This window comes from Myotis daubentonii, chromosome 20, assembly GCF_963259705.1.
Source record: "Myotis daubentonii chromosome 20, mMyoDau2.1, whole genome shotgun sequence".
Taxonomy (NCBI): Eukaryota; Metazoa; Chordata; class Mammalia; order Chiroptera; family Vespertilionidae; genus Myotis; species Myotis daubentonii.
Window position 1 is genome coordinate 14,929,152 of NC_081859.1, and position 11,740 is coordinate 14,940,891.

An 11,740-nucleotide genomic window follows, 5' to 3' on the forward strand; every position below is an offset into this window, starting at 1 on the left:
TGTTTGAGATTTTTTTTTTTTTATAAAGGCTTCTTTAAAATCAAAGAAAGCTACAACTTTTTCTTAAATATCTTACTGGTCATTACAATAACACTCAGTGTCCCAGCCAGTCATAGAATATTCTAGTTTCACATTCTGGTTTGGATCAAGACATTTATTTAGCACAACCGGTTGGGTCACAGACTCAGTTCCCACCCGTTGAACAAAAGGCACTTTTAAAGGAGGCCTGTCACTTTATGTTTGGAGTGGTTTTGAATGAAAGCTCTATAACAGCGGTTCTCAACCTGTGGGTCGCGACCCCTTTGGCAGTCGAATGACCCTTTCACAGGGGTCGCCTAAGACCATGCTGCATAACAGATATTTACATGACGATTCATAACAGTAGCAACATGACAGTGATGAAGTAGCAACGAAAATAATTGTATGGTTGGGTCACAACATGAGGAACTGTATTTAAAGGGCCAGAAGGTTGAGAACCACTGCGCTATAATCTCTTATGTTCTTATGATTCTACATGTTCTTATTTTAAAGGGTCTAATTTTAAAGTTAGGTAACTACCTTTCAATACCTTTGTCACAGATTATGGACATGAACGTTTAATACACTCTGCAAATTTAAGATATTAAATATGATACAGTGCTTTGGTTAAAATTGTGAATAGCAGTCCTGGCCAGTGTGGCTCAATGGTAGAGCATCGGCCTGCGCTCTGAAGGGTCTCCGGTTTGATTCCCAGTCACATCGATGTTTCCCTCTGTGTCTCTCTTCCTCTCTCCCCCTCCCTCCCTTCCACTCTTTCTAAAAGTCAATGGGAAAAATATCCTCTGGTGAAGATTAACAAAACAAAACAAAATAAAAGAATGAATAAAAAACATATCCTTGCTACACATGTTCCCACAACACTTTGTGTGTGTATCTTTGAACACACTAATCAGTTATGCAATCTTTTAATCTTATATCAGAGAAACATACATTGCCTCATTAATGAAGCAGCTTTTGGAATATAAACACTTGATAAATCCTTTTTTTTTTTTAAATATATTTTATTGATTTTTTACAGAGAGGAAGGGAGAGAGATAGAGAGTTAGAAACATCGATGAGAGAGAAACATCGATCAGCTGCCTCCTGCACACTCCCCACTGGGGATGTGCCCGCAACCCAGGTACATGCCCTTGATCGGAATCGAACCTGGGACCTTTCAGTCCGCAAGCAGACGCTCTATCCACTGAGCCAAACCGGTTTCGGCCACTTGATAAATCTTTAGTAAATAAGTAAGTGGAGAGCGGCTACAGCGTTTGGACAGGTTCAAGCCTCGGACCAGGGCACGGTCCTCGCGTGGCAAAGCCAGGTCCCAGCTTGGAGGGCAAAGCTCTCCCAGCATCATTATAGCCAAAGGCTAGACAGTGGGGCCTTGACTTACGAGTGTCCCAACTAACGAGTTTTTTGAGATACCGCTGTCTCTCCGCCGATTTTTTGCATTGAGTTGATAGAGTAATTTGAGTTAACTAGCTCCTTATTGAGCTCGGTCTTGGAACGAATTAAACTCATAAGTCAAGGCCCCACTGTAGTTGTGAGCTTGACCCTATGGTCCGAACCTGTGGTCCCAGGTGGCTCAGTGATGTGGGCTGTGGAGGTGCGGCAAGTGCTGCCAAAACCAACCTTGACAGAGTTCTCAGGTGCATGTAATTAAGTAGATTCAGAGAGAACGTTGACCACGCCCTTGCTTTGCCTCGTGGGATCTGACTATAAAATAAAGACTCGGCTTGCAGGCTGTGGCTCTGTCTCTCCATCCGAGAACAGTGTCCCTCCTGGCCCCAGCTGGATTCTCTTGTCTGTTTTCTTTAATCCATCACTGCCCCTCCTCAGGTTCACCCTTGGCCGTGCTGAGCACGGTTCAGGTAAGGCTGATAGCTCCTCTGCAGGCGGACAGAGGAAACCTTAACATCCAAAAAGGAGGGTGGGGAGGGACACAGCAGTGAAGGATTATTGTCTTGCAGGTTACAGTGTCCAAAGATTAGAAAACAAGGCCAACACCCTTTCAGTTGGAAGATGATGAGGATTTCAGAGTAAAATGCACCCTCTGATACTGTAAGACTCAGCTGGAGTGGTGTGGCAGGAACGTTAGAGACCGGAGTGATGTGTTAGAAACAACTTGGCCGACGAGGGTACGATTCCCGCTGACTCGAAAACCACTTGTTACAGGGAAGGAGTCTCCATCAGCCAGTGACGGCTGCAGGCAGCGTCCCTAAGGACCAAGTGCTTTGGTTAAAGTTATGTAATTGGAATAATTTCTTTCCTTCGGCTGGCACACGTCCCACTGCCTACGGTCAAACTCCTGGAGGAGAGCAGATCTGAAACAGGAGCGCCCAACTCCTGTCAGCCTTCAACTGCCCCCAGATCCTCGCCACAGTCAGAAACAGCCTGAGTGAGCCACATCCATCCTAAACCAGCCTCAACGCACGCAGTGGAGTCACACACACACACACACACACACACACCACACATGCACACACTCACACACACACTCACACACACACATGCACGCTCACATATACACACGCATGCTCACACACACACTCTCTCTCACACATGCACACTCACACACACACATTCACACACATGCATACTCACACACACATGCACGCTCACATATTCACACGCATGCTCACACACACACTCTCTCTCACACATGCACACTCACACACACACATTCACACACATGCACACTCACACACACATGCACGCTCACATATTCACACACATGCTCACACACACACTCACACACACACATGCACGCTCACATATACACACGCATGCTCACACACACACACACACATGCACACACACAGACCCAGCATGTGGTTCAAAGCAGATTCCGCCTGAGAATTGCCCGACCATGTAAAACACTTTGGGCGGCTTCCTGTGAAGACTGCAAGCCTCAGGCTCCTCATTTGTGGTGGCAGTTATGTGTGAACGCACGGAGGAAACTTTAAACTTCTACCGAATATGTGCCACTGCCAATACGTGGTTGAACATCGGAGGTTATTTACGCTGTGTAAATAAGAGCAATATGTGTTAGTATGGGACATACTTCGCCACCGTTTTGGATGGATTGTTCTCCAGAAATATCAGGCTACTGATCAATGATTCTCTCTCATCATTGATGTTCTTCTCTCTCTCCCTCTCCTTCCCTCTCTGAAGTCAATAAAAATCTATTTTTAAGTATCAGGCTATCTTTCATCACTGTTTTAAGATTTTCCTTTTAAATTGTTGGTCATTGATTTTTAATGTTAACCCACCTAATATATAATTTCGTGTATAAATCATAGATGGTCACAGGGGGCCCTTAGAAATGACCTAATCCTGTTTGCTTCAATAGATTGTTGCTCAAAGCCCTGTTTTGTTTTGGCAAACCTAGATAAACAGCCCCCCGGGGTTCTTACGTCCCTGTCTCCCATTTTCTTCAACGAGAAGAAAATGAATGACCCTTTTTGACACATCTGTAAACAAAGTAAATAAAACCTATTCTCCTTCTCACTTTAAAACAGCAACATGGGTAATTAGGAAACAAAACAGAGTTGAACTGTGAAAGAGAAACAGAACATTTCCAGCTTAATGAACCAGAAAAAAAATTTTTTACACCAAAATCACTGCCGTCATCTGCAGTGCTGGCAGCGGTTAACGGAAGGCACTGCAGACAAGGGCGTTAATGAACCATGTTGCACGTGGCTGAGAAGCCGGCTTCTTCAAACAGGGAAGGGCTCAAGGCTCCATTACAGCATCTGCTACCCTGTATTCTGGTGACCTTTTATGTTATCTCCCTGACTACGTTGTCAGCTTTTTAAGGCAAAAACAATGTCTCTGGCCCTACCTGGTTTGGCTCAGTGGGTGGAGCCTTGGTCCTAGGTTCGATGTCGGTCAGGGCACATGCCCAGGTTGTGGGCTTGATCCCCAGTGGGGGGCGTGCAGGGGGCAGCCAATCAATGCTTATCTCTCATCACTGATGTTTCCATCTCTCTCTCTCCCTCCTTCTCTGGAATCAATAAAAATATATTTAAAAAAACCAAACAAACAATGTCTTTGTCATCTTTTCCCCATAACTGCTCAGCAAAGTATCTAGCATCTAGTAGGTCTTCACTTTTTAAAAAATGAATGTGTGAATGAATTCACTTTCTCTTCTATTCGTGGACTTGGGGAACAAGACAAGAAAAAAGATAAAGAGGTATCTGTCAAGAAAAACAAATAAAGGGACTCTCCCTTCATTATCAGTTAGAAATACTGGGGATCTATACGGTTTGGTATTGGGAAAGTGCAACAGTCCAGCCTGGGCTGGAACCCTGTCTCCATCACTCATTGCCTGTGTGACCATGCGTGACCTACTTGATCTTGCTAAGCCAGTGCTTCTCCCGGGTGTGATATGTCATTTTTAAAAAATATATATTTTTTATTGATTTCAGAGAGGAAGGGAGAGGGAGAGAGAAAGAAACATCAATGATGAGAGAGAATCATTCATCAGCTGCCTCCCGCATGTCCCCTACTGGGGATTGAACCCGCAACCCAGGCGTGTACCCTTGACTGGAATCGAACCTGGGACCCTTCAGTCTGCAGACTGACGCTCTATCCACCGAGCCAAACTAGCTAGGGCTGTCATTGCTTTTGTCTGTCGGAATTGCACAATGCAGCACGAACAGCAAACTCTTCCAGCAAGTATAAAACCAGCAGTCTCACAGAAGGCAGAGGAGGCAAGCGGCCAAGGGCGTTGCACCTGCCACTCACTCCACCCCTCTGAAGGCTCCCAGCCTTGCCTCGCGGAGCATCTGTCTACGCTGTACATTGGGATAATAGTGCCTACCTGTAGAGTTGTTATGAGAACTACATTGCATATCCTACATACAACACAACAGTGCCAAACATATAGCCGGTGTTCAATGAAATATGCATTTTCTTCCTTCATTTTCACCAGCTTTGAGGCCACCTTCCAGAATATTACCGTAATATTCAGGGAAACAGTAACCAAATGCAAACGTTTCTAAAGGTAACGGCAACTCCAAAACTCCAGGAAATAATTCAAGATGAGAGTAATGAAGCAGAAGGACCTCTGCTGGTAGAAATTAAAATAGGAATACCATCTGATGGGAATTTTTTTTTTTTAATTAATTCTGTGAGAAGCGAATAAATTTGAGGTCTGGCTCAAACCATTCATGTAGGAAGTAGTGTGTCTTGGAGAGAGCTCTCTCTCTCTTACCTGGCAGGTGTGGCTCAGAGGTTGAGAGTCCATCCATGGACCAGAAGGTCAAGGTTCAATTCCCAGTCGGGGTACATGCCCAAGTCTCAGGCTCTATCCCCAGTGGGGGGGGGGAGGGGGGCGTGCAGGAGGCAGCTGATCCCTGATTCTCTCTCATCATTGATGTTCCTCTCTCTCCCTCTCCCTACCACTCTCTGAAATCAATAATTTTTTTTAAAAAAGCACATAACACATATTAAAGAGTTCTCTCTCTTGAACCATGTTCTTTCCTTCCTTCCTGATCTGCATGCTCTTGTTCTGAATGTTCCCCAAAGTGACTGACCCTCCCCACTTCCTCAAAGGTCCCTCACCTCCCCCTGCCTTCTTGCTATTGAGTTTGTGGTCAGAGTGACTGTTCATATCTTTTCCACGTTGCGAACAAACGGGAAAGACTAATCATGACTCGATTCTATAATACAACCATCAATTCCATGCTAACAATCGTGTGTATGTCTGTTAATGTAAGTGCCAGGAAGGTGCATTTCATAACAGTTAAATGTACAGGGCATCTAAACGATTCAGTTTCGGAATTTATTGCTTAAGTACTATTTCTTTAACTCACGTCACAAGGAGAAATGGACTTTGGGTTTTATTTTTTTTAAGTGTCCCCCATTTTACAGAAAAACAAACATCTTTTGGTACTAAGGTCCTAGGCTACATTTCAGTTCCTAGAAGTGGTGAGCGAATGAGCTGCTGACTGACTAACTCCGCGGGAAATTCCGGCTCTTTGCTTTCAGAAGACAGTGTGGCCCACCACTTTCCCCAGCCACTTCCTGCTTTTGCGCCATTTTCTTATTTGTGATCGCTGAGGAGAAAAACAACATTGCTGCTTGCTCATCATCGAGGACACTGTTTGAATCCATAACTGAGGTGGATGCTCGAATGGGTTCCTAATCACTCAAGAGACCCGGACTTGCTACCCGTTGTGATTTCACGTAATCCTTTAAGCGTGATGCTGCCCAGACGGAAACAGAGGGAAGTTGCAGGGACTTGCAAAGGCGATCAGCATGGTATTGCTCAAGTGGCTCTGTCCCTTCCCAGCTGAGTAGCTCTAACCCTAACCCTAACCCTAACCCTAACCCTAACCCTAACCCTAACCCTAACCCCAGCCCTAACTGCTCCCCGTCTCGGTCTGCACTCTCACAACACAAAAAGATAGCAGTGTTTTCCTACAGGGTTATTGTGAAAATTAAATGACCTAACGGGTAGAAAATGCTCTGGCCCCGGTACTAGGGCCCAGCAAGTGCTAGTTGCTCTCATGACCACTTCACGTTTACGACGATACGCCTCGTTTCTCCAAATCCACACCCCCCTGTTCGCTACCATTCACTTCCCAGACACTGAATAACTGCACGAACTAATACGCGTAACACAAATAAACTTATTTTTCTTGTTCTCCAAAAGTGAATGGATGGTTAGTAGTAAACCAAGAGTTTGCGCTACTCATCCTCCTGTTGCAGGGCGGGCGCGATTCCCGTTGCAGGAATAGTGTGCTCGTCACACAAGGTATTGTCATGCAGGGGGCCTTCGTGGAGGCACTCAGACAGCCTGGCTCAGCCGTGGGCTCCTTCTGTCAGTCAGTCAGTCCCTCCAGCCCAGTCACTTGTGGTGGAAACAATTGGCTGGACTCCTGGCCTCTGTTATGGGTTGAACTGTGTCCTCCCTAAAGAATAGGCTGAGGCTGCAAGCCCAGTGCCTCAGGACATGACCTTATATGGAAACAGGGTCATCGCCGATGTAAGGAACGTTCACCCTGTCCTGGGCGGGGCCGTGATTCAGGCTGACTGTCATCCTTGGAAGAAGGAAAGAGACTCAGACGGAGAGGGACGATACCTGCGTGACGACAGAGGCAGAGACTGGAGCGATGCTTCCACCAGCCGAGGAGCGCCGGAAGCTGCGAGGCAAGGAGCATGTCAAACTCAAAGGCTGACACGGCCGAGTAAACAAGGTGTGAGTGTCTGTGGGCCGCAAAAAAGCAACACAGATCTGTGTTGTCACAGAATTGGCTTCCACGCAGAGCGTCCTTCCTGTGGGGCCTGCTGGGCGCCGGGGAGCCAGGTGCTTGCAAAGGTGAGCCAGCCCTGGGGACTAGAAAGGGATGGAAGGAGGGAGCCAGGCCTCCTCAGAGGGGTTTCCCTGGCAACCCCACTTAAAGTGCACCCCCCCCCCCACTCTATCCTCTCACCCTGCCTTTTCTTCATGGCACCGGCTAACCTGGTTTATCTGTTTGTTTACTGTCTGGCCTCCCCAGTACCACCCTCACCTCCAGAATGGAAGCTCCCTGAGATCTAGGACCACAGGTAAAATTATACACAATTTCCTTTGGGGCCCCTGCACCTTATACGGGTGACTCTTAAAAAATCTTCTCTTGCGTCACCCTGTATATCACAAGTCTGTTTTGCCTTTTTAATCAGACAGCGGGTATTAAAAGCAACACATTTTCTCTAAAGTTTTGTTTACTGTTTGAGTCCCTGGCATATTCTAGATTCTCAATGAATATTTGCTGAATGAATGGTTGACTAAGTGATCTTATGTTTCTTTTCTTCTCTATGTCTTTTTCTTATTCATCTTTTTCTTTCTACAGCGTTCAGTAACTTCTTTTTGGAAATTATTACTTCTCAGCCACGCTGGAGAAAGTCTGGGGAAGGATGTGGCCAGGCCTGGGCCACACTTTAGAAGAGGGTGTCCCCACCACCATTCTCCACGGGTTCTCAGTAGCTGGGTATTAGCACTTTCCTAGAGTTGGGGTTCAATACTGGGTTTACTCGACTGCACTAAACGTTTCCTTATCATGTGCTCAGACCCCAGCCTCCTTGGGAGAGCAACATAAGAGGACAATGGCAGATTCCGGTATTTTAAAATGGATGAATGTGACATTGCTAGCTGTAGTTTTAGTTATTGACTAGTGGCCCAGTGCACGAATTTGTGCACATTGAAAGGAAAAGAAATAATTAGAAGAAATATTTTAATATTGCTATTCGCCCTTTCTCTATAATAGAAGTGTCAACCAAATTCACAATCAACAATGACAGATCGAAACACATGCGTGAGATTGGTGCCAGTGAGAGCTTTATATGTATTGCACATGCGGGAGTCAACTTAGCCTTTTATATGTGTAGAATAAACTTGCTTGATTAGACCTGCTTTCTGATTTAGCTAAACTTTTTCCAGCCCAGTGAGGCACCCCAACTTCTCTTTCAGATAATTGTGAGCAACACAGCAGTAAATATCAACACCAAGCAGATTATTATTGTAGATCACACAGGGAGAACAAAGGGTAAAATATTGAACTGCAGCAGTGTTTGACTATATTCTGTGCAGTGAGAAAACCTAAAGTCATTTTCAAGGTCCACCATTTCTTACTTCTTTTCAGTCAGGTCAAGTTTCCAAGCTTTCTAAATCTCCGTTTTCTGGCTCATGAAAAGAAAATAGGATTCCACCGAGTCTCCTATGTACCTACTCCAGGACTTCTGTGAGGATCAAATGAGATGAGGCATGGGAACACGCTTCACAGACATTTGGTTAAAGTGTAAAATGTTTCCACCTGGCTGTAAAGCAAGCCGTGTTGCTGGGCTGAAGAAAGTGCAAGGAGGCTAGTCACCAGGGAGAGGAAGCAGGGTTTGCTATGTGACATCATTACCCTGACAGACACTTAGCATATTAGCCTTTTATATATATTGATATGTTCTAAGTCATCAAAATTCTAAGTTTGTGCATAGATGCTGATTGTTATTGTTGTTTTTTAATATATTTTTTATTGATTTCAGAGAGGAAGGGAGAGGGAGAGAAAGATACAAACATCAACGATGAGAGAGGACCATTGATTGGCTGCCTCCTGCATGCCACCCACTGGGGGTCAAGCCTGCAACCTGGGCATGTGTCCTGACCAGGAAAAAAACCATGACCTCCTGGTTCACAGGTTGATGCTCAACCACTGAGCCACACCGACCGGGCGACGCTGATTGTTTATTTTAAGAACGTCCTCAGTAATAAAAACAAAGAAATCTAAAGGGCAAGTGTAGCACATGGGACTCTGCTAAGACCCTAAGAAGTCCTGAGAGGCTGGCCATTCAGTGCCAGCATAGACCCCGAAGTCCTCCCTCTGTTATGCCACCCTTAGAACAGCTGACCCTGAGCACAGGGGCACTCGCCTGTGAATGAACAAATGACTGCAGCTGGCCAGGCCCCTTGCAGCCAGGCTAGCCCTGCAGTAACAGAAGGAGCTTGTCCTCATTTCCCGAGAGCCAACAGCACTCAGAACTGTTCAACTGGGAGAATAAAATCCCCGCGTGTGGGCCACACTCCTCGACCACGTTGCCCAGCTGCTCAAAGCCAAGGCTGGAAGCGGGCCATGCCTGTCAGCGGTGCCAGGGAAAGCCTCCAGCAGGACCTGCGTCTTAGCCTCGCCCAGTGCGGCCCACGCTGCTGGAGGAGACTCACTACCTTCCCGGCGCCTGACCGTGACCTCCGGGCTGACCATCTCCCCGACACAAAGGCTATCTTACTGCTCCAGCCCTCGCAGGACCTCAAGGCACTCAAGTCAAGAACGTCACGGTGAGGAAGAAAGATGAGGATAACGCGAGGTTCCCAGCACCTTAGCGAACGTGCAGGGTTTCAAAGTTGGGCTTCTACATGGGGAAACCACATGTGTCTAGACTAGAGCAGTGGTTCTCAACCTTCTGGCCCTTTAAATACAGTTCCTCAGGTGGTGACCCAACCATAACATTATTTTCGTTTCTACGTCATCACTGTCATGTTGCTACTGTGATGAATCGTCATGTAAATACCTGATATGGAGGATGGTCTTAGGCGACCCCTGTGAAAGGGTCGTTCGACCGCCAAAGGGGTCGCGACCCACAAGTTGAGAACCGCTGGTCTAGAGCCTTAGGTTTCATGAACACGCCTCTGAGATGATCACTGATGAGATGAAATCATCTGTGACACTGGGACTGGATGAGACGGCCAAGGCCCCTTTCCGTGCTCGGCTCTGTGAGGCTCTCCACCTCTGTATTCGAATACAGGCTTCTTGCTTAATAGGTAGGCAGAAAAATAATCACCAAGAGAGTCACAATGAGCAAATGCAAGCAGACCTTGTTTTTTGTTTGTTTGTTTGTTTAAAATATATTTTTACTGATTTCAGAGAGGAAGGGAGAAGGAGAGAGAGAGAGAAACATCAATGAGTGGCTGCTTCCGCACACCCCACACTGGGGATCAGAGCCTGCAACCCGGGCATGTGCCCTTGACCAGAATCAAACCTGGGACCCTTGAGTCCACAGGCCAACGTTCTTTCCACTGAGCCAAACTGGCTAGGGCAGCATACCTGTTTTTTTTTTTTTTTAATATAGTTTATTGATTTCTTACAGAGAGGAAAAGGGAGTTAGAAACATCGATGAGAGAGAAACATTGATCAGCTGCCTCCTGCACACTCCCCACAAGGTACATGCCTTTGACCGGGATCGAACCTGGGACCCTTGAGTTCACAGGCCGATGCTCTGTCCATTGAGCCAAACCGGTTAGGGCAGCATACCTGGTTTTTATGGAGCTTCACAGACGTTGCATTTTGTACAAATTGAAGGCAAGACCCTCGAAAATGGTTATAACTTGCTTTATTGTGGTGGTCTGGACCTGAACCCGCATTATGTGACAAAATGCACACACATGATTTTATTTAATTAGAAGTAGAAGATCCTCTCTGTACAGTGTTTTCATATACTCTCCACGCGCAGATTGTCATTCCACTCAGCACTGCTCATCTCTCCCTTTGAGTTTGCCACTTATGCAGAACAGAAATCATTTCGTTTTAACCCAAACCCACTTTATTTTGTATAGAGGAGTGTTTTTTCAAGAGTTGCTTCAGTCCTTGAACCTGAAATGATAATTCCCTCTATTTACATAGCACTGTCAACTTCCAAAGCCTGCTCTTCTCTATTACCTGTCTAGAACATGAGTGTGTCTCCTAGAACAGTGTCCAGCACACAGTAGGTATCCAATAAATATCAGTCGAAATGAATGGAATACCCAGCCTGTGTGGCTCAGTGGTTGAGTGTTGACCTATGAACCAGGAAGTCACGGTTTGATTCCCGGTCAGGGCTCATGCCCAGGTTTCGGGCTCAATCCTCTGTGTGGGCTGTACAGGAGGCAGCCAATCCATGATTCTCTGTCATCATTGATGTTTCTATCTTTCTCTCCCTCTCCCTTCCTCTCTGAAATCAATAATAATAATTAAAAAATATCCTATATAATAAAGAGCTAATATGCAAATGGTTGTCATGCCCTCATACCCTTGCACCCTCGTGCCCTTGCACTGGGGCTAGGGGACCTGAGGCTGCACCCTCCGCCCAGTGGGGCTTGATGGGGGTGGGGCCAGCCAGGTCTGAGTCTCACACAATTTCGAGGTACACACGGGTGGGCAGGGACTTGACTCTGAGTCCTGCAGCGTGCCCCAGACTCTGACAGGAG